At 38.6% G+C, this 24,411-nt stretch overlaps 1 non-coding gene across 1 annotated transcript; it reads right to left on the bottom strand.

Moving 5' to 3' along the window:
* Nucleotides 1–23,875: 23,875 nt before the first annotated feature.
* Nucleotides 23,876–23,983, bottom strand: LOC112761025 (small nucleolar RNA R71). Its single transcript, XR_003181434.1, has one exon. It is a non-coding gene; the product is annotated as a small nucleolar RNA R71 (small nucleolar RNA).
* Nucleotides 23,984–24,411: the final 428 nt, after the last annotated feature.

The following is a 24,411-nucleotide window of genomic DNA, read 5'->3' as shown; positions in this document are numbered from 1 at the left end:
GATCTCAGAATTTCAACAAAGATTCTCAGGGCGGTTTCTAACAGAACAATCACAATAACCGCCAATTTCAGTCTCATCAACAACAACCACCTCAGCAGGAAAATTTTCAACCCCAACAAGATTCTAATTGGGAGATAATGAAAAGTTTTATGTAGGAAACCAGAGCTTCCATTAGAAACTTGGAGGTGCAAATGGGCCAACTGAGCAAGCAAATACCTAAGAGGTCCTCAAATACATTTATTGGTGATACAGTGGTGAATCCAAGAGAGGAATGCAAGGCTATCACCATGATAAGTGGACAAGTAGCAAGCATGGAAGCATAAGTTAATGAGGAGCCAGTTGAAAAAGAAGCTCCAAAGGAGAAGAAGGAAGAAGTAGAGCACGCCCCTCCAAAGCGTGCGGACAACCCATTCCCGGACTCTCTTGACACTTATCCTACATTGCCAAAGGCTCCTGAGTACAAGCCTAAAATGCCATATCCTCAAAGACTCCAAAACGAGACCAAGGACAAGTAGTTTTCAAAGTTCTTGGAAGTCTTCAGAAAGCTGCAAATCAATATTCCTTTTGCTAAGGTTTTGGAGCAAATGCCTCTCTATGTCAAGTTCATGAAGGAGCTGTTGTCAAAAAAGAAGCCTTTAAGGGGAGATGAGACAGTGGTCCTGACTAAGGAATGTAGTGCCATAATTCAAAATAACTTGCCAAGGAAGATGCCAGATCCAGGGAGCTTTCAAATTCCATGCCCTATTGGGAGCACAACTTTGAGAAAGCGTTATGTGATCTGGGAGCAAGCATTAATTTAATGCCCTTGTCTGTGATAAAGAAGCTACAAATCCAAGAGGCACAACCCACAAGGATAGCATTACAGATGGCAGACAAATCTATGAAGCCTGCATACGGATTAGTGGAGAATATTTTGGTCAAAGTGGGTAAGTTCTTCCTCCCAGCAGATTTTGTGATTATTGACACAGGGGAGGATGAGAATGCCTCTATAATTCTAGGAAGACCATTCCTCGCCATTGGAAGAGCTCTGATTGATGTGGAAGAAGGTGAATTAGTGCTTAGAGTGCATAATGAGCAATTAGTCTTTCATGTCTTCAAAGATATTCAGCAGGTGAAGAAGAGAGGTGCATGCAGACTAAACTTATTGATCCAAACCTTCAAGAACCCCCTGATGATGCACAGCAGAATCTGCAGCCCAAACCTCCTTTGGTGACAATCAATAAAATTTCTCCTAACATCAAACCTAAGTTTGGTGTCGGGAATGCATCATCCACCAAGGAGGAGGTCCCCAAAAAGAAGAAAGTACCCATGGGATGGAGAAACAAAAAGATTTCCACTGAAGGCTTCTCCCCAGGAATGAAAGTGGTGTTGACTAGCAATCCAGTGTTCACTTACACAGTAAACAGAATCCTCTCTCTAGAGCATATTGAGCTACTTTATAGGGACACAGGGAGAAGATTCACAGTGAGGGGTGAAGAGCTGAGCCCCTATGATCCTCCTCCTTAGAGGAGCTGACCGTCAAGCTAGTGATGGTAAAGAAGCGCTTGTCGGGAGGCAACCCGATATTTTGGTATCCTTAGTTATTTTTCCGTTGCATTAGTTTTATTATCTATTTGATTTTTATTGATTTTTTACTGTTTTTTGTGCTTTACGTATGTTTGGATCATGCAGAATTTTGAAACAGAACAGGTTTTTTAAAACAGAGTTACAGAACGCACAGAGATGCATTTGTCTCGGGAGGATCTGCGCCTAACTTGAGAATTCTCAAGTTAGGCGCCATATACTACGCACCAAGGAGCAATCTTCTCTGGAGGGTCTGCGCCTAACTTGAGAATTTTCAAGTTAGGCGCAAGGTGGATGACCAATGATTCTTGTACTCTCGAGACGGTCCAAGTAAGGCGTAGTGTTTTTCAAGTTAGGCACCGTGGAACTTTTGACTTGCGGGAGGCTCCAAGTAAGGAGTGCTGGGGAAGGCCTGGTGCCAAGTTAGGCACAGCCTCAATTCAAGTAAGGCACAAGGCCTTGCTACTTGTTCCAAGTAAGGCGCAGGATAAGCTCCCCAAGGCAAGTAAGGCGTTGTCCCTTCCACTCCATTCAAGTACGGCACAAGGCCTTGTTCCCTGGCACCAAGTTAGGCATAGCATCCACCCCCTCACACATACAAGTTAGGCGCGGTCATATCGTTTCCAAACCAAGTAAGGCGCAGCCTTACTTCCATGGTCTCCTCCCCACCTACCCCCTCATTCATTCCCCATTCCAACCAACACCCCCTCACCCACTCCCCTCATCTATATAAGCCTACTTCTTTCCCCCTTCAAACCACAACCCTTGTCTTTCTTTGGCAAAACAAGCAACCCGATTTCCCTCTTCCCTCCTTCTATCCACATTCCTTCGTCGCTAAGCCAACAACCTTAACCCTTCTTCCTCTCAACCTTCACCGTGCCCCTATCCAACCCCCCTCCCCTCTTCTTCTATTTTCTCTTTTATTTTCTTCGTCCCTCCTTTCATAATTCAAAAAAAAAAAATAGGAAACTTTTTTTTTCAGCATTGTCTTTTATTTTCTGCTATTTGAATTTCTATTTTTTCTTTCCCTTTGTATTTCTTTAGTTTGCTTGGAGACAAGCAAAGAGTTTAAGTTTGGTGTTGTCGCTCTACTTTCTATTTTTCTTTCTGTTTTTCTGTTGTAATGGCACCCAAGACTACCACATCTTCAAAGAAAAGAAAAGGAAAAGAGCCAGCCACTAGTTCTCATGACGCACACAGATTTAGATCCAAGCTTCATGAAGAACATTTTTATGAGTATACTATAAAGAGGGCCTTACAGAGCACATCCTGAGGAGAGAGATCCCCACGAGGATTGATTGAGGTGGTTTAGTTCTTTTCACCTTCTATAATAGTTTGCCATTACTTTAATATATACCTGTTTTCTGTCATTTTGCTTTATTTATCGCATGATCCTTTATTATTTAAGTTCCTAGGTTTTAGTTTAAGTCTGCTATTTTTAAAAAATTTCTGTTATTTGCTTTAATTCTGGAAAGTGTCTCATGTATTGCTCACTGAGCTTGAAATCAAAAAGAAAGAAGAAAAGATGTAGTGCATGAGAAATTGAGTTTAATTTTAAGAGTAGTCTCGTTTATCCAAATATGGTGGTATTTTCTGTGACTCTAAATGCATGACATGAACAGTGTATATTTGAATTTGAATCAAAGAATGTTGATGTATATGGAACAAGAATTTAGAAAACTATTATGAATTCTCTACAATAAGTGAAAGTTTAATCCTTGAAGCAGAAGAAACAACAAAAGAAAAATAAAAGCAAGGTCTAAGGCTCTGAGCATCAATGACTAACGAGGTCAGACATGATTAAAAGCTCAAAGAGTTGTTTCTCTGGTCATATGCTTGTGGTGTGATTGTGTGATTGTGTCAAGTAATCCTTGAGACAAAACACTAAGAGTCGAGATCAAATGCATTTGACAAGAGTATGCCAAAGGCTTTGAGCACCACTGTCTGGGAGTAACTGAAAGAAAAATCAGAACTTAAAGAGAGTTCCCCAGTTAAGTGCTTGTGGTATTTTTGTGTCAAGTGAAGCTTGAGACAAAATATTTAAAGTCACGACTAGGCTCAAGGTGCAAAGCACCAAAGAAAAGAGAATCAAAGGAAATTTGCTGTGCTCAAGGATTAAATTGAAGTACAAAAGATTAGAGAATTCATAAAATTATCCGGATTCTAATTCCGAATGACAGTGACATCCTTCTGATTCAAAGGAGAGTGAGATGCCAAAACTATTCAGGATTACAGTTGTAAACCCCACTATAAGAAGAGACACGAGCTTAATCGAACTCTCATTCTCATGCAAAATCACATCCTAAGCCTATATTAGTTTGGTTGCTTGAGGACAAGTAACAATTCAAGTTTGGTGTTGTGATGCGTGAGCATCTTTCCTATCTTTTCCTAGTGAATTTGCATTTAATTTGTTGAGTTTAATCAAGAATTAATTATATTTTAGCCACTATGGATGTTACTTTGAGTTGTGTGAAATTCTGTTTACTTTAGGTAGCATTTGGCTGGATTTGATGGAGTTTCCACAGAAAAAGAGAAGAAGGCGAATGATGCTGTCAACCCTGACCTTTCTGCACTCAAACCTAAATATCTCGAGCTACAAAAGTCCAAAGGATGTGATTCTAGTAGCGTTGGAAAGCTAACTTCCAGAGCTTTTCAATGATATATAATAGTCCATACTTCTTTTCCATATATAATAGTCCATACTTCTCTTCCATCAACAACACGCAATAATTAGCGTGACTCCAAGTAAGGCGCACTAAATCCCAAGTTAGGCACAACATCACTCAACGAAACTCCAATTCATGCTGCCAAGCCCGAGTTAGGAGTGTTCCACTCCAAGTTAGGCGCCAGTTCGTCAATTTAGCAAGTGGTCCCCATTCATCAATTGAGGACGCGTGGATTGCTTTAATTAATTCTGATTTAAACTTTAATTTTTATTTAAAAATAGAAAAAGATATTATTTTAGTTTTAAAAATTATAATTTAAAATTAATTAGGATTAGATATAAAAGGGAAAAGAAACTTCTCTTCTGGGGATTATTCCACCTCAGTCCAATTTACAGTTTACCTGAATCCTAGTTTTCTCTCTGAACCATAAGCAACTAAACCTCCACTGTTAAGGTTAGGAGCTCTGTCTATTGTATGGATTGATACTATTATTTTTCTATTTTAATTCATGTACTAATTTATAATTCAAGAAAATTGTTTTCGTTCTTTATTTTATGAATCTGGGTGGAACGGAAGTATGACCTTGGTTCTAATTGAGTTCTTGTATAACTTGGAAAAGCTCTTTACTTGAACAACAGCTTGAAAACATATTCTCCTAAATTTCTAATTATCTGGATTTAATGGGATACGTGACATATAATCATCTTATGTTTGGGTAATTAGGATTTCTGTGGCATATAAACTAGAATTGAACTTCACCCTCTAATTGGAATTAAGTGACCAAGGAATTGGCGGTTGATGAATTTTAGAGGAGACTAAAAAGGTCTAAGGAATTAGGGTTTAGTCACATATAATTTGCCATGAATTAAATCTTGCAGGATTAAAATAGTTAGTAAAAAAAGTCAATCCGGAAGATATATATCTCTCAAACCTTAACTGTTTTCTCCATATATTTTACAACCCGTTTACTGTTTTCTTTCTAATATTTTGAAATTACTGTTTAATGTTTTTGATCTTTCAAACACCATTTTCTGTTTGTCTAACTAAGTAAATCACTTAACCATTATTGCTTAGTCCATCAATCCTCGTGGGATCGACCCTCATTCACTTGAGGTATTACTTGGTACGAACCACGCACAAAGGGTGCGTGTGCTGCGAGCAAAAGGGGTGTCACAAGCTGTGCGTGCACTCAGGGCTATTTGCACGCACATGTGGGTCTCTCTTTTTTTTTTAAAGGTAAAATGTGCGTTCGCACGCATGATGTGCGGACGCACATGGAGAAAGGAGGGCAGTGTAGACACGCACAAGCCGTGCGCGTGCTGTGAACAGAGAGGGTGTTTAGGAGTGTGCGCGTGCACATTACTGTGCGGACGCACAAGGACGGAGAAACAGGGTGGCTATGCGCACGCACAAGGCATCAAACATGACACCCAAAATAGGTTTTCAAGTCCCAAAACATGTTAAAACTCTAAAAACACATTATTCTACTAAAATTACCTAATCAAACATCAAAAAACAACTAAACTAACCAAGCAATATAACCAATTATTCAAGAAATAGAAGCTAAAAGAGAGAAGGTTAAAAGGATATTACCATGGTAGGGTGTCTCCCACCTAGCACTTTGGTTTAAAGTCCTTAAGTTGGACTTTTTGAGGAGATCCTTGTTAGGACGGCATATGTTTCCACTCCTCCTTGAATCTCCAACCAAGTTTACTCTTGATTTGACCTCTGGGGTCCCAAATGAATTGCATCAAACTCTTGAGAGACTCCAAGCTAGCAACTAGGATCCATAAGTGTTGAGTCTTAAAACCAATGCCTGGATCCCATACTCTAGTCTCTTGTTCATCTTCATTGCTGTACTTAGATGAACATTGTTTTAAATCACCATTAGAACACTTGGACGCTCCCCAGAATCCACTAAATTGACTCTTGCACCATAATGGAGCTCTAAATGTTGGATTGGCTCCTTTGATGAACTTTCCATTTCTTTGCCAATTAACATTCTTCTCTCCACCATCTACTACTCCAAGAAGGGTTTTAAGTTGATAATCTATCTCTAATCCGTCTCTCATACACCCTCAGAACCACTGGAGTGTTGCAAGGCCTCAAACACATTAAGGACAACTTCCTCTTCATTGACTCTTAGAGTTAATTCACCCTTTTGAACATCAAAAAAGGTCTTCCCAAAATAATAGAGGTATTTTTGTCCTCTTCCATATACAGTATGAAAAATTCAGTAGGAAAAATAAATAGTCTTACTTTCACAAGTAAATTCTCAATAACTCCCAAAGAAAACTTAATTGGTCGATTAGCAAGTTGAAGAGAAATACGTGTGAGTTTTACCTCATCAATTTGGAGCTTTCTCATCAATGAAAGTGGCATGAGGTTGATGCTAGCTCCAAGGTCTCATAATGCCTTCTGAATAGTGATGTCTCTAATGGTGCAAGGAATAAAAAAGCTTCCCCAATCTTGCATTTTCTCTAGGAGATCCTGTTAAATAATAGCACTACATTCCTTAGTAAGCACCACTGTTTCATTCTCTTTCCAATTCCTCTTGTTAGTCAATAACTCCTTTATGAACTTGGCAAAAAGAGGCATTTGTTCAAGGGCATCTGCAAAAGAAATGTTGGTCTGAAGCTTCCTGAAGACCGCTAAAAATTTGGAAAATTGCTTGTCTTTAGAGGCCTTCTGAAGTCTTTGAGGATATTGCATCCTGGGCTTGTACTCAATTGCTTTAGGCAACACCGGATATTTCTCAAGATCAACCAGAAAAGGGTTATCCGGGTGTCTTGGGGGGTGACAATGCCCAAGAGCATAGGTTTGGATTTTTGCACTAAAAATAGAATTTGTACGTTGCAAGTATAGTCCAAACCCAACAATTGAGCATCAATCAAATGTAATATTCAAATCAATTATAAACTGAGATCAAGAGTAATTCAACCTCGGCTCGTTCTCCTTAGGACGCAATTGAAGTGCTACTTTCTTGGTTGTTAAGAAAAAGGGGTTTTGAATCAAGGAACGAAAGATTAAATGAACTTAACAAATAAAAGAACAAAGAGATGATCAAACATGGAATTAATGCAAGCAAAAAGGAAACAAGTTCAAAACTAGTGAAAATGCTAAGATATGCATGAAAAGTCTTGACTTGAGAATGAGAGTCTAAGGAATCCTATCATTGCCATAACCACAACTATGGAAATTAACATGAGTTAATCTCGCTTAGTTAACCCCAAACATCGAGGAGTAAGTCAAGCAAGCATAATTGACCTTAATCTATAAGTCCTAACTAACTTACCAAACTAGTTGATAAAAGGCTAGCTTTAATGGAAACAAGAGTCAACTAACTTCCCAAGAATTACCACCAAATGTCAGACATTATGACTCTAGTATCCTAGGAACTCAAACCCCAAGCCAAGGTGTGAAAATCTACTCAAAATTACCAAGTGGCATTTTCACAAACACTTGGTGGGCATAAAGCCAAAACATGAGAAATTGCAAGAAAAATTAGGAAACTATAACCAACTATTCACAAAACCAAATATAAACAAGAAATCAAACAGAAAGGAAGCATGAAACATAAAATTCATCAATCAAAACTTCAAGAACTCAAAATTGCAATCATGAACAAAGTAACTTGAACCAAAAGGAAATGAAAGTAAAAATGCTATAATTAAAAAGGAAATTGAGAGTACTTACAATTAAAGAAGCAAAATCCAGAATTAAACCTTGCTATAAAATGCTACAATGGAAATGGAAATGAAATCCTAAGAGAGCATTCTACTCTATACTACTCCTACTCCTAATTATGTTCTAAAAACTATCTAAGTGAGCTCTCTTGATATGTTTTGAATTTCCTTTCATATAGCATCCAAATTCAGCCTTCAAGCCTTCCAAAATGGACCAAAAGCCCTCAGAAATGGTGCACCACGTGTTTCATTAATGAAATCATGTGCAGGATCCTGTGCGTATGCACAGATGTGTGCGTACGCACACTTGGCCGAATGTTCTTTTGTGCGTATACACGCTTACTTGTGCGTATGCACACTTGGCTATGTGTGCTTGATAAACCCATATTTTATGATATATTTTGTGCTTAATCTGAGTGATTTATTCAATCCTTCACCCACTTATTCATATTAATTGCATGGTTTTACTTTCCCTTCCTTATTATGTGATGTATGTGAAAAACATGTTTCCTATGCTTCAAAATTAATTATTTTAATTACCTTTATTCCCATTCGATGCCGTGATTAGTGTGTTGAGTAGTTTCAGATCTTCTAAGGCATGAATGACTTAAAGGATGGAAAGGAAACATACAAAATTGGAAGGAAAGCACAAAATAGAGTTTTTGAAGAAACTGGCAGCCACGCGATTGCATGGGCGACGCGGCCGCATGCCAGCGCGAAAAGGCATTGACGCGGCCGCATGACTGACGCGACCGCGCGCCTTAAGCAGAACACATATGACGCGGCCGCATGACTGACGTGACCGCGTGACAAGGAAAACTCCGAACGATGCGACCGCATGACCCACGTGGACACGTGACAGAGGCCACGCACTAGAAATTGTAGAAAACGCTCATAGCGAATTCTGAAGCCCTTTTGGCCCAAATCCAAGTCTAGAAGGTATAGACCAGAGGTTATGAAGTGTGGGAATGCATCCATCTAAGGAAAGTCTCCAATTAGTTAGTTTTACATGATTTAGGTTTAGTTTTGAGAGGGAGATTCTCTCCTCTCTCTTTAGGATTAGGATTTAGATTTAGGATTTTATGCGCTTTCAGGATTATCTCTTTTTATCAGGTTCAATATTCCTTTTTATTAATTTTCCAATTTTATTTATGAATTCTTCTATGTTACAGATTACTCTTTGAATTAATGTTATTTGAGGTATTTCAGTTTATTATTGCCTTCTTTTATTTACATTATTATTATTCCCATCTGAAGATATTTTTATTCCAGTAGATTTATTTTTCTCCTTTTGGTCTTGGTTAAGAAATCAGTAACTCAGGAGCTATCAAACTCGAACATAATTGATAATTGTTATCTTTGTTAATTAAATTGAACTTCAATGATCCTAATCTTTTCTTAGGAAATAAATAGGATCTGAAGATCAAACCAATTAATCCCTTGACCTTCCTTTGCCTTAGTAAAGGTTAACAAAGTGAAATTAAGATTCAATTTTCATCATCATTGATAAGGATAGCTAGGATAGGATCTCTAATTTCTCATACCTTGCTAAAAGTTTATTTACAGTAATCTATTTATTTTACTTGCCATTTAAATTACTTGTTCTTCATTTACTTTAATTGCTAATTAAACCATTCGCTCCTCATTCTCAAAACCCCAATTTACAACCTCCATAACCAATAATAAAAATATACTTCCCTGCAGTTCCTTGAGTAGACGACCCGAGATTTGAATACTTCGGTTATCAATTTATTTAGGAGTTTGTTACTTGTGACAACCAAAACGTTTGTACGAAGGGATTTTTGTTGGTTTAGAAACTATATCTACAACGCGGCTATTTTTATAAATTCTTTACTAGCAAAAATCCTAACGTCAAAATGGCGCCGTTGCCGGGGAACTGCAATCGTGTGCCTTATTATTGGTTATTGTAAATATTTTTCTTTTACTTGTTTATTTGTCTTTATTTTCCCCTTTTTATTCCATTAGCTACTATGAATTCTCACCCCTTTCGCTTTGAGTTTGGTTCTAATGTTATTGAAAGGAATGGAAGTTATAACAGGAACATGCATCAAGGTCAGAACAATTAAAGATGGATAGAGCCAAGAGGATCTGATCAACCCTTTAGGCAACAACACCCTCCAAGATATCATGGACAAAGACCATTCTACAATGCATACCAAGCCAATAGACATGGTGGACAATCTTGTAATTACCCACAAGCCCCACCATGTGCTTATAGACCATCCTCTCAACATAACTTCGAACCACCACACTCACAAGCTCCTTTTCACCATTCACCACCGTATGATCCTCATCTACCCCGATTCCAGTCCAATTACTCCCAAACATCACCACTTCCCCATGTACCATATCCAAATCTATCACCCCGAGAATCAGAGGTTCGCCTTAAGGAAACAGTAGATCAACTTCAAATAACCCTTCATCAACTAGAGCAAGCAGTAAGTCTATTATCTTCTAGACGTTCGAACATTCAAGGACCTTCCACAGCCCCATGTGGACAATCTAACAAAGATCGTAGCATGAAGGAGATACTAGAAACTCCAGTGGATAAGACAGAGCATGGCTTCGTCCTGGAACAAGTAGAGGAAGCTGTCATTATTAAAGAAGAAGAGTTGGTTGAAGACTTAGGAGACGCTGAACTTCCATGGGAATCCAGAGTTGTGGAAAATTCTGTCAAGGACGTTACAATTGATGCTAAGAAGGACAGTGCCCAACCCCCACGTAATGAACTTGCATCCGTGAGTGAATTGTCTGAGATCGAAGAATCTTCCCCAAGTGAATACGAAGGTGATACGGAGGTAGATTTCTCTCAACCTCCAGTCTATGACTTAAGTGATGAGGAAGACATAGATGGCTTTGATCAGGACATGGATACATTTGAAGAATCTTGCAAAGAATTGGAGAAATTTACAGAAGAGCACAAGGGAGTAGAACTCACAGAACCACTGGAACCACCTATCCCAAGGCCATTACCACCCAATACAAGTTTCAAGTGGGTACAATCCTTATTCTTTAGCTTTATTTTTCCACTTGAATATGGTTTGCTTGAAACAGATGGCCAGCTTAGAGCTCTCTACAGCTTTAAGAGTAAAAGGAAAATGGCTCGTACTCAGAGCTGGTGCACAAGGTTCAATAAGGTTCCACGCTTCGGCTCGAGGTGTGCGGATTTGCATCATGATCTATCAAATGGGTCTCGGAAAACGTTTGGTTATTCTGGTGAGAATCTAATTTCTAAACCGCCCGGATGGAAAAATATAGATAAAGACGAAGGCGGATTTAAAAGCCAAGTTTGGGATCCTGGAATCTGTTCTGACATCCAACACCCCGGGAGCCTAAGAATCTGTTTGAAGCTGCTCAAAGGCTTTACGTGCCTAGTTTGGGACCCCGGAGGCTACTGGAAGTACAAACATTGGTGGAGATTCCTGGATGAGTTCAAGCACAAGCCACCATAACAGGGAGCTCATCAATTGTCCAACTTAAGGACTTTAACTAAAAGTGCTAGGTGGGAGACAACCCACCATGGTATGATCGTTCCTTTTTTTTTCAATTTTAATTTTATTCCGTTTTATTTATTTTTGAGTTTTATTTTATTTTACTTCATTGAACCTGGAATCATGCATAACATTCATATTAGCATTGCATTCTGCATTTTGCACATTAAAAAAAAAAGGGTTTGCGACGCGACCGCATCATTCATGCGATCGCGTCAAGTTGCGAAAAATACTTCCCACGCGACCGCGTCATTCACGTGGCCGCATGATCTGAAGATCGGCGTAAAGATCCAACGTCCAGAAAGTTAGGCTGGAATCGTGCGGCCATTGTGCGTTTTGCACAAAATACCCATGCGATGCACAACATCAATCCCACGCGACAGCGTGAGCGACGCGATCGCGTCGCATGGATTACACAACATCCCAAAAGGAGACAGAGAGTTGCGCTGAAATGATGCTGGATTCGTGTATTTAGCATAATTTCTAGCGACGCGATCGCATGCCCCACGCGATCGCGTGGATTCAAATTTATAACCCCCAGTCACGCGAACCGTACCATTCGCGCCGCTCCCCCCCCCCAAACCCTTCTCCTTCCTCTCTTCTTCTCCGATCACACCACCACCACCTAGCCACCATCACCGAACGACCGCCACCCCGCCGACCACCCAGACCCTACTGCCACCCACCCCCTTCCTTCTCCCCCCTCTTTCTTCTTCTTCCTTCTTCTTCCTTGCTCACCGCCCCTGCCCTCCTCCGCGATCACCACCACCGCGCCGCCGTCACCGCCCAGCGCCACCTACGCCCCCTTCCTTCCTCTAACCCCCTACACCCATTACCCTTACCTTTCCCTCCCTGCCCCCGAACAGCAGCCACCGCCGCCGCGCCACCCTCCTCCGCCGCGTCAGACCCCACCGCCACCATCCCCAGCCACCTCTTGCCCCACTCTCCTTAATTTTCCTACCAGGTTCCGACAAACGCCACCCTTCTCGCCATTCGTAGTTAATTCATATTTTTCTATTTATGTTCATATTTAGGCTAGTTAGATATTCATGTTGTAGTGGATTCTAGGTTGTTAGGTAGCCTAAGATGTGGTTAGTGGATTTAGGCCTGTTTAATTGCACTGTTTGTGTTTCTTGTTTTATCAATTTGCAATTCTGCTGTTGCTGTGAAGTTTAGTAATGTTCATATGCTGCTCTTCAAGTTTATGCTGCTATGCTCTTTCTTATTCATACTATTTAATTGCAGCTTTACTTTTGATTCATATGAACTATTCTGTTGCTGTTTATTTTCCGGGACAATCCAATTTCAGCCGGAATGCTGCCCAAATTTTTATAAACTATTTTTGACTTTCATTCATGTTTTGGTTTTGGCTATTTAAACTCTGCTTTACTCCGCTTTTACCAAACCAATTCATGAATGCTAGGGCAAGCTTTCTCATTCTCTTTGATTTCCTGGTTCATAATCTGCATTTTTGATGATTATATTCCAATTTTTTTTTTTGCTATTTCTATATCTATCTGAATCATCATCAACCTAATTTCCTTGTTTGGTTATGAGTTACATGTAGCCTTTAATTGTGAATGCTTGTTACTTAGAAACTTATCATTATACCACCTACATTAACCCACTTTTTACTAACTCACTAATTTTAACTTCTTAAACTCTTTTTCAATTCTAACCAACCTAACCTTTCATACTCTCTCTTCTTGGTTTTTCACTTTCTCTTTAACCTTCTAACCATGGCATACTGATAATTTTTCCTAATTAACATGCCTTCTATTACATTTTGGATTGTGAATTCTTCTTTTCAGACTTTTAACTCCTATACAATCCTTAATACACATTTACTTAACTCATTTTCCTTATCCTATTGCTCCTTTGCCACTTTGTGTTTCTTTTGACTATTTGCCTATTTGTTTTCCTGTTTTTATTATATCCTGGTTTTCTATTTGTCAGGATGTCTGCCAGCCAGAGAAAGGGAAAAGCAAAGGTAACTACTGGCAAACGTAAAAGAGGAGAATCCGCTATGTCCATCATGGATATCATGCACGATGACTCCTGGCGGGAGAAAAACTTTACCCCACAGGAGAAGGCCGACTAGCTACTACCTGCTACTGATCCAGTAAAGTTTGCAAACCGATACTGTGAGCTGAAGTATCCGGTGTTTGCAACCTCTAGGAACCTGTACCTAGAGAGGACTCTGAAGATCCCAGAAGAACTCCAGCAATACACCTCTGACCAGATCAAACAAAGAGGCTGGTTCTTCCTGGAGAGAAACCTGACTGAGGTTAATGCATCTTGGGTAAGGAAATTCTACTGCAATTACTTCAAGACTTCCCTAGATACAGTGAACCTAAGAGGGAAGCAGATTCTGGTCACTAAAGAGGCCATTGAAGATGCTCTGAAACTTCTGCCTAAATCCGATCAGCTGGATGGATATCAAAAAGCTGAGGAGGATATGCACTTCATGAAGTTTGATTGGGATGCAGTCAAGGCCAGGATAGCCCTTGACCCGACCGTTCCTTGGATTATGGGTCAGAACACTACCATGCCAAAGGGAATCAAGCGGATTTACTTGAATGATGAGGCTCGACTATGGCATTAGATACTTAGCAATTTCATTATGCCGAGTACTCACGAGACTGAGATACTAGCCGCTATGATCACCCTCTTATGGTGTGTGATGGAGGGTAAGGACCTGTACCTGCCACGCTTTATCCGGTACTATATGGCCAGGGTCCACGTCCGAGGCACTCTTCCCTTTTTCTTATCTGATTACACAGCTAGGCCATCGAGCTGACGTGCCTTGGGAGGATGCTGATGAAAAGCCACCTGCTGCAGAATGTAAGAAGATTATCCCTCACAGCAGGAACTTTCTGGCTTTGGGCTACAGACCTCCTTTTCTCACTGCTACTGCTGAGACAGCCACGCCATCTGCCAGCCCCTCTTCCTCTACAGCTACCCCTGCCACCACCATTGCACCTCCACCTGCCCCAGAGCCCGTCTATCATCTAGTGCACCGCCTTTTTCGACGGCTTGACCAGATGGAGCGTCGCAACAAGCAACGCTATGAGCACCTGAAGCTGATGATACGATCTGGCGACATCCCCTCCGAGCCTGACACACCATCCGAGGCATCTGAGGAGGAGGCGGATGATCACGAGGCAGAGACCCATCCACAGAGCGAGGCTGCGCAGGCAGACACAGAGCAGGCCACATCACATCAGGAAGCTCCACCTCAGATTCAGGCTGTAGACCCCGAGATCCCTATCCAGTCAGCACCTCCTCTGCAGCAGGCAGATCCTCAGACCACCACCACAGAGACTCCAGCTACCCGTCCTTCCAGTGATGACACCCCTTCACACCTTGCTTAAGTGAGCATCAGGGACGATGCTTCATTTTAAGTGTGGGGAGGTCGCCATCTCTGGCGTATATTTCTTTGGTGAACCACTACAGACTCTTTTTATTTTATTTTGCTACTTTTCTGTATTTTTCTTTTTATTTTTATTTTTCTTTTCTCAGTGCTTATATATTGCTATTTTTATGGATTTTTACTCTATTTCTGCATTTTGCACTTTAGTTCACATTTTAGCCATTTAGTTTAGTTGCAATTCTAACTTATTAGTTATAGAAATTATGGATTAATTAGTATAGTTTACCCTTTTTAGCATAAGATAGCTTAGTTTAAATTGAAAAATATAAAAAGGGAGTAAACTTTAAATTGTATATATAGCATTATATGTTAGTTAGTTAACAACATTTCATCAAGGAGAAACACAAACTTTAAAGCCATTCAAAATAAATTTTACATTGAGAATAATGGGAATTTTTAATTTTACTTGCATGACATACATAATTGATAAATGATTTTTGAGCTAGAGAACACACAGCCTGTGAGTTTTGAGCTTAATTGTATGGTTACATTCAAACCATAAATTTTATTCCTGTGTGTTCCGCCCTTCTTATTTATTCTGGTGTTCTTTACTTTGTTTTAATCTATATGTCTAATTATAGAATAAAAATACATACCAAGAGAGTGATTGAGGCCATTATTTGATTTTAGCTCACTTATCCCAAAATAGCCTACCTTTTACATCACCCCTGTTAGTCCCCTTGAGCCTTTAAATCCCCTCTTATTCTATAAGCCACAATACTAGCCTTAAGCAGAAAAACAAAATAAAAATCCCAAGTGGAATCCTTGGTTAGCTTAAGATAGAAATTGTGTAATTGTTTAAGTGTGGGAAACCTATTGGGAGCATGGATGATAAAAACAAAAGGGTAGAAAAGTTGAAAAGAATAAAATAATTAAAAAAAAGTGTTATTTTTCAGTAGTTGAATAAAGGAGACACAAAAGAATTCCCCAAATGTGAAATAAAGCAATGCACATGGGATAAAAATAATAAACATTGAAACATGAGCATGTAACATCAAAAGTGGGAAAATATGGAAAATAGGTAAAGAAGCTTTGCTTTACAAAGTATGTATGTTACGTGAGATCTTAGACTAATTAAGGATTCACTTATTAGCTCACTTAGTCTTATACATATACCTTTACCTTTACCGTGGCCCCATTACAACCTTAACTAAAGACCTCATGATTTTTGGTATGTCTATATTCTATAATTGTTGATTGGTTAGATGAAGAACAAAGTTATATAAAGTAAGAATAAAAAGAAGAATAGAGTGATTAACCCAATAAACACTGAGTGACTAGAGAGTAAACACAAAATCCAGTGAGGGTTCAATAGCTCATTAACATATATCTCTGCTGAAATTATTAATTATCTTGCAAGTTTATATAATGTTTTTCTCTCCCATTTCAATTGTAAAGGCACTTTATCAACTATCTAAGGTTTGGCTATATATATATGACTCCTTGAGAATGTGAATTAATTCAACTACATGCAAGCTTTATATACAAGTGCATAAAAATTAGAATTGCATGATGCATCTAGGTAGTTGCATTTAGATTAGATTGCATTGCATGGCATTCCATCACTTTAACCTAACATTACTCTTGGACTTAGCATGAGGACATGCTATTGTTTAAGTGTGGGGAGGTTGATAAACCCATATTTTATGATATATTTTGTGCTTAATCTGAGTGATTTATTCAATCCTTCACCCACTTATTCATATTAATTGCATGGTTTTACTTTCCCTTCCTTATTATGTGATGTATGTGAAAAACATGTTTCCTATGCTTTAAAATTAATTATTTTAATTACCTTTATTTCCATTTGATGCCGTGATTAGTGTGTTGAGTAGTTTCAGATCTTCTAAGGCAGGAATGACTTAAAGGATGGAAAGGAAACATACAAAATTGGAAGGAAAGCACAAAACAGAGTTTTTGAAGAAACTGGCAGCCACGCGATCGCATGGGCGACGCGGCCGCATGCCAGCGCGAAAAGGCATTGACGCGGCCGCATGACTGACGCAACCGCGTGAAAAGGAAAACTCCGAATGACGCGACCGCATAACCCACGCGGACGCGTGACAGAGGCCACGCACCAGAAATTGCAGAAAACGCTCATAGCGAATTCTGAAGCCCTTTTTGGCCCAAATCAAATCCTAAAGCCCTTTTAGACCAGAGGTTATGAAGTGGGGAAATGCATCCATTCAAGGAGAGTCTCCAATTAGTTAGTTTTCCATGATTTAGGTTTAGTTTTGAGAGGGAGATTCTCTCCTCTCTCTTTAGGATTAGGATTTAGATTTAGGATTTTATGCGCTTTCAGGATTATCTCTTTTTATCAGGTTCAATATTCCATTTTATTAATTTCCCAATTTTATTTATGAATTCTTCTATGTTACAGATTACTCTTTGAATTAATGTTATTTAAGGTATTTCAGTTTATTGTTGCCTTCTTTTATTTACATTATTGTTATTCCCATCTGAAGACATTTTTATTCCAGTAGATTTACTTTTCTCCTTTTGGTCATGGTTAAGAAATCAGTAACTCAGGAGCTATCAAACTCGAACATGATTGATAATTGTTATCTTTGTTAATTAAATTGAACTTCAATAATCCCAATCTTTTCTTAGGAAATAAATAGGATCCGAAGATCAAACCAATTAATTCCTTGACCTTCCTTTGCCTTAGTAAAGGTTAACAAAGTGAAATTAAGATTCAATTTTCATCATCATTGATAAGGATAGCTAGGATAGGATCTCTAATTTCTCATACCTTGCCAAAAGTTTATTTACAGTCATCTATTTATTTTACTTGCCATTTAAATTACTTGTTCTTCATTTACTTTAATTGCTAATTAAACCATTCGCTCCTCATTCTCAAAACCCCAATTTACAACCTCCATAACCAGTAATAAGAACATACTTCCCTGCAGTTCCTTGAGAAGACGACCCGAGGTTTGAATACTTCGGTTATCAATTTATTTAGTGGTTTGTTACTTGTGACAACCAAAACGTTTGTACGAAGGGATTTCTGTTGGTTTAGAAACTATATCTACAACGCGGCTATTTTTATAAATTCTTTACTAGAAAAAATCCTAACGTCAGTGCTTTTCCTTGTTTTCTTCATATTTTTTCCCTTGTACATACTTTCTTCCTCTTTTTCCTAGCCAATCTTGCCTCAATGACCTAAAATCACTCACAAAACATATCACGGCATCGAATGGCATGAATGTAGAATTAAAATCACTAATTTAAGCAAAAAACACATGTTTTCACATTTAGGTTCATATTGGAGAGAAATCACAAAAGGATGCTATTTTGGTGCTTAAGTGTGAGTTTATGTGATAAAATCCATCCAAATTGAATCAAAATATATCATCAAATATGGACTCATCGGGGGGCGTGCTCCTTTTTACTTTGTACCTCCTCCTATGCTTTTTTTTCAACCGGCTCCTAACTAACAGTTGCTTCTGAACCTGTTACCTTACCACTTCTCAGATGAATGACCTTACATTCTTCCCTTGGATTAGACACTGTGTCACTAGGAAGAGTATTAGGCGGCTTCTTAGGTGCTTGTTTACTCAGTTGACCCACTTGAATCTCCAAGTTTTTGAGTGAAGCTTTGGTTTCCTACATAAAACTATGAGTACTCTTGGAGAGTTTTGCTATAATAGACTCCAAGTCTAATGATTTCTGAGGCTGAGAAGGTACTTGTTGCGGTTGAGAGGGCTGGAACTAGCGGTTGTTGAAGTTGTTTTAATTGAAATTGCCCTGAGAATTGTTGCCAAAATTCTGTTGCTTCTATAGTTGATTTTCCCACCCAAAATTAGGGTGATTCCTCCACCCCGGATTATAAGTCTTAGAGAAAGGATTATTATTGGGGAGTCTAGAGAAATTGACTATATAGTTGACCTGTTTAAGGGAAAATTGGCCATAATTATAACTCTCACCTTGAGGAAAGCCACCACACATGTCATAGGATGTATCTTGAGTATTGACGGCTGAGACTAACATTCCACTCAAGTGTTGAGTAATAGTATTAATCTGTTAAGACATGGCCTTGTTCTGAGAAAGAATTGCATCCAAAGCATCTAATTCCATGACTCTTTTTCTCACAGAGGTCCTCTCAGAAGAATATAGATATTGGTTGTTAGTAACCATCTCAATCAAATCAAGAGCTTCCTCAGGAGTCTTTTTCATGTGAAGAGACCTGCTCGCAGAATTATCCAGAGACATTTTGGCGGCCTCAGTAACTCCATCATAGAAAATCTATAACTGAATCTAGTCTGAAAACATGTCAGGAGGACACTTCCTGAGCATCATATTGTACCTCTCCCAGGCTTCATAAAGAGATTCACCCTCTCTCTGCTTGAAAGTCTGAACATCAGTCCTCAGCTTAGTCAACTTCTGAGGTAGAAAGAATTTGGTTAAGAATCTATTAACCAACTTGTCCCATGTATCCAAGCTCTTCTTGGGCTGTGTATCAAGCCACTGCTTGGCTCTGTCCCTTACAGCAAACGAAAAGAGAAGCAACCTATAAACATTCGAATGAACTCCATTGATCTTCACAGTGTCACAGATTTGCAAAAAATTTGAGATAAACAAGTTTGGGTCTTCCTACGGGAGTCCATGAAACTGGCAATTTCGTTGCACCAAAGAGATGAGCTGAGACTTCAACTCAAAATTATTAGCAGCTACAGGAGGTAGAACAATGCTATTGCCATAGAAGTTGGGGCTAAGAGCAGTGTATGAGCTTAATGTCCTTCTTGGTTGCTCAGGTACATTAGGAGCTGATGAGCGGATAATTTATACGCTTTTTGACATTGTTTTTAGTATATTTTTAGTAGGATCTAGTTACTTTTAGGGATGTTTTCATTAGTTTTTATGTTAAATTCACATTTCTGGACTTTACTATGAGTTTGTGTGTTTTTCTGTGATTTCAGGTATTTTCTGGCTGAAATTGAGGGACTTGAGCAGAAATCAGATTCAGAGGTTGAAAAAGGACTGCTGATGCTGTTGGATTCTGACCTCCCTGCACTCAAAGTGGATTTTCTGGAGCTACAGAACTCGAAATGGCGCGCTTCCAATTGCGTTGGAAAGTAGACATCCAGGGCTTTCCAGCAATATATAATAGTTCATACTTTGGCCAAGAATTGATGACGTAAACTGGCGTTCAACGCCAGCCTTCTGCCCAAATCTGGCGTCCAGCGCCAGAAAAGGATCCAAAACCAGAGTTGAACGCCCAAATTGGCACAGAACTTGGCGTTCAACTCCACAAATGGCCTCTGCACGTGTAACACTCAAGCCCAAGCCCAAGCACACACCAAGTGGGCCCCGGAAGTGGATTTATGCATCAATTACTTACTCATGTAAACCCTAGTAACTAGTTTATTATAAATAGGACCTCTTACTATTGTATTAGGCATCCTGGATTGTATTTTGATCCTGTGATCTCGTTTAGGGGGCTGGCCATCTCGGCCATGCCTGGACCTTTCACTTATGTATTTTCAACGGTAGAGTTTCTACACTCCATAGATTAAGGTGTGGAGCTCTGCTGTTCCTCAAAGATTAATGCAAAGTACTACTGTTTTCTATTCAATTCCTCTTATTTCTCTTCTAAGATATCCATTCGCACTCAAGAACATGATGAAGGTGATGATTATGTGTGACGCTCATCATCCTTCTCCCCTATGAACGCGTGCCTGACAAACACTTCTGTTCTACATGAATTAAGCTAGAATGAGTATCTCTTAGATCTCCTAACCAGAATCTTCGTGGTGTAAGCTAGAATGATGGCGGCATTCAAGAGAATCCGGAAAGTCTAAACCTTGTCCGTGGTATTCCGAGTAGGATTCAATGATTGAATGACTGTGACGAGCTCCGAACTCGCGATTGCAGGGCGTCAGTGACAGACGCAAAAGGATAGTAAATCCTATTCCAGCATGATCGAGAACTGACAGATGAATAGCCGTGCCGTGACAGGGTGCGTGAGCATATTATTCACTGAGAGGATAAGATGAAGCCATTGGCAAGGGTGATGCCTCCAGACGATTAGCCGTGCCGTGACAGGGCATTGGATCATTTTCCCGTGAGATGACCGAAAGTAGCCGTTGACAGTGGTGATGTATCACATAAAGCCAGCCATGGAAAGGAGTAAGACTGATTGGATGAAGATAGCAGGAAAGCAAAGGTTCAGAGGAACGAAAAGCATCTCCATTCGCTTATCTGAAATTCCTACCAATGATTTACATGAGTATCTCTATCCCTTTTATTGTTTATTTGAATCTAATAAAATATCATGTTTAAATCCGCCTGACTGAGATTTGCAAGGTGACCATAGCTTGCTTCATACCAACAATCTCCGTGGGATTCGACCCTTACTCACGTAAGGTATTACTTGGACGACCCAGTGCACTTGCTGGTTAGTTGTATCGGAGTTGTGTCCACACATAGTAAAGAGCCATAATAATGATTCCATACAATAACAAAGAGTACTACATTAATGTGATCACAATTTCGTGCACCAAGTTTTTGGCGCCGTTGCCGGGGATTGTTTGAGTTTGGACAACTGACGGTTCATCTTGTTGCTCAGATTAGGTAATTTTCTTTTCGTTTTCTTTTCAAAAATTTTTCAAAAATATTTTCAAAAATCTCTAATCTGTTTTCGAAAAAAATAAAAATAAAAATGTTTTCAAAAATTTTTATTCAAGATTTTTAAGAATGAATTCTAGTGTTTCATGAAATATGTTGAATCATATCTGGCTGTATAGCCATACCCAAACTACTTTGGGATTGGTATTCAACTAATCACTCCAGCCCATGTAATTATATGTTGCAGCCTGGCTGGCTGTAAAGCCATGTCTAAATTCATTTGGACTGAGGCAGCAATTTGTTATCAAGAGCAAGCTAGTTGGAGTTAATCCACCTGCTACTGTTTCTGATCACCTGTTGAAGCTTGGCTGGCCATTGGCCATGTCTAGTGTTTTGGACTGGAGCTTTCTTTGAAAGCTTGGCTGGCTAGTGAGCCATGTCTAATTCCTGGACTGAAGCTTTAGACTAACATGGCAAGATTCCTGGAATTCATATTAAAAATTTTGGAATCCTTATTTTTCTTTTTTTCATATAATTTTCGAAAAATATAAAATAAAAATCCAAAAAAATTAGAAAATCATAAAAATCAAAAATATTTTCTGTTTCTTGTTTGAGTCTTGAGTCACATTATAAGTTTGGTGTCACTTGCATATGCATCTTGCATTTTTTCGAAAATATCATGCATCCATAGTGTTCTTCATGATCTTCAAGTTGTTCTTGGTAAGTCTTCTTGTTTGATCTTGATGATTTTTTGTTTTGTGTCTTTTCATGTTTATCATATGCATTCTTGAATTCTTAGTGCGTAAGCATTAAAGAATTCTAAGTTTGGTGTCTTGCATGTTTTCTTTGCATTAAAAATTTTCAAAAATATGTTCTTGATGTTCATCATGACATTCAAAGTATTCTTGGTGTTCATCTTGACATTCATAGCATTCTTGCATGCATTCATTGTTTTGATCTAAAAATTTCATGCATTGCATATTTTTCATGTTTTTCATAAAAATTTCAAAAATCAAAAAAATATCTTTCCCTTTTTCTCTCATCAAATTCGAAAATTTGGATTGACTTTTTCAAAAATTTTTAAAATCAAATTGTTTCTCATGAGTCAAATCAAATTTTCAATTTGAAAATCTTATCTTTTTCAAAATCTTTTTCAAAAATCAAATCTTTTTCAAAATTCATGGTTATTTTCGAAAATTCCAAAAATAATTTTCAAAAATCTTTTTCTTATTTTATATCATAATTTTCGAAAATAACATAAACAATTAATGTTTTGATTCAAAAATTTGAAGTTTGTTACTTGCTTGTTAAGAAAGATTCAAACTTTGAGTTCTAGAATCATATCTTGTGATTTCTTATGAATCAAGTCATTAATTGAGATTTAAAAAAAAAAAAAATCAAATCTTTTTCAAAACTAACTCCAATCATATCTTTTCAAAATATCTTCTCTAACCTCCTAACTTCTTATCTTTTCAAAATTTGTTTCAACTAACTAACTAACTTTTTGTTTGTTTCTTATCTTTTTCAAAACCACCTAACTAACTCTCTCTCTCTCATTTTTTCGAAAATATCTCTCCCCTTTTTCAAAATTTCTTTTTAATTTATTAATTATTTTAATTTAAAAAAAAATTCGAAAAAAATACTAAACTTTTTCAAAAACTATTTTCAAAAATCACTAACTCCTTTTCAAATATAAATTTCGAAAATTCCCTCCTTCTCTCCCATCTCATTCTATTTATTCATTCATATCCTAACATCTCATCTCACATTCCAATCCTCACAGTTGTGTTTCTTCCTTTACATCACATCCTTTATCTCCCCCTCTTCTTCTACTTACAAAGGGATCCCTATACTGTGGTATAAAGGATCCCTATTATTATTATCATTTTTCTGGCCATTCTTCCTTGTCATATGAGCAGGAGCAAGGATAAGAACATTCTTGTGGAAGCAGATCCAGAACCTGAAAGGACTCTGAAGAGAAAATTAAGAGAAGCTAAAATACAACAATCCAGAGATAACCTTTCAGAAATTTTCGAACAGGCAGAGGAGATGGCAGGCGAAAATAATAATAATGAAAGGAGGATGCTTGGTGACTTTACTGCACCTAATTCCAAATTACAAGGAAGAAGCATCTCCATTCCTGCCATTGGAGCAAACAACTTTGAGCTGAAACCTCAGTTAGTTTCTCTGATGCAGCAGAACTGCAAGTTTCATGGACTTCCATCTGAAGATCCTTTTCAGTTCTTAACTGAATTCTTGCAGATATGTGATACTGTTAAGACTAATGGCGTAAATCCTGAAGTCTACAGGCTCATGCTTTTCCCTTTTGCTGTAAGAGACAGAGCTAGATTATGGTTGGATTCTCAACCTAAAGACAGCCTGAACTCTTGGGATAAGCTGGTCACGGCTTTCTTAGCCAAGTACTTTCCTCCTCAAAAGCTGAGCAAGCTTAGAGCTGATGTTCAAACCTTCAGACAGAAAGAAGGTGAATCCCTCTATGAAGCTTGGGAAAGATACAAACAGTTGACCAAAAAGTGTCCTTCTGACATGCTTTCAGAATGGACCATCCTGGATATATTCTATGATGGTTTATCTGAGCTATCAAAGATGTCACTGGACACTTCTGCAGGTGGATCCATTCACCTAAAGAAAACGCCTACAGAAGCTCAAGAACTCATTGACATGGTTGCTAATAACCAGTTCATGTACACTTCTGAAAGGAATCCTGTGAGTAATGGGACGCCTATGAAGAAGGGAGTTCTTGAAGTTGATACTCTGAATGCCATATTGGCTCAGAACAAAATATTGACTCAGCAAGTCAATATGATTTCTCAGAGTCTGCATGGAATGCAAGCTGCATCCAACAGTACTCAAGAGGCATCTTCTGAAGAAGAAGCCTATGATCCTGAGAACCCTGCAATAGCAGAGGCGAATTACTTAGGTGAACCTTATGGAAACACCTATAACTCAACATGGAGAAA

This window comes from Arachis hypogaea, chromosome 16 (genome assembly GCF_003086295.3).
Source record: "Arachis hypogaea cultivar Tifrunner chromosome 16, arahy.Tifrunner.gnm2.J5K5, whole genome shotgun sequence".
Classification (NCBI taxonomy): domain Eukaryota; kingdom Viridiplantae; phylum Streptophyta; class Magnoliopsida; order Fabales; family Fabaceae; genus Arachis; species Arachis hypogaea.
This window is presented reverse-complemented; position numbering and strand designations above follow the sequence as displayed.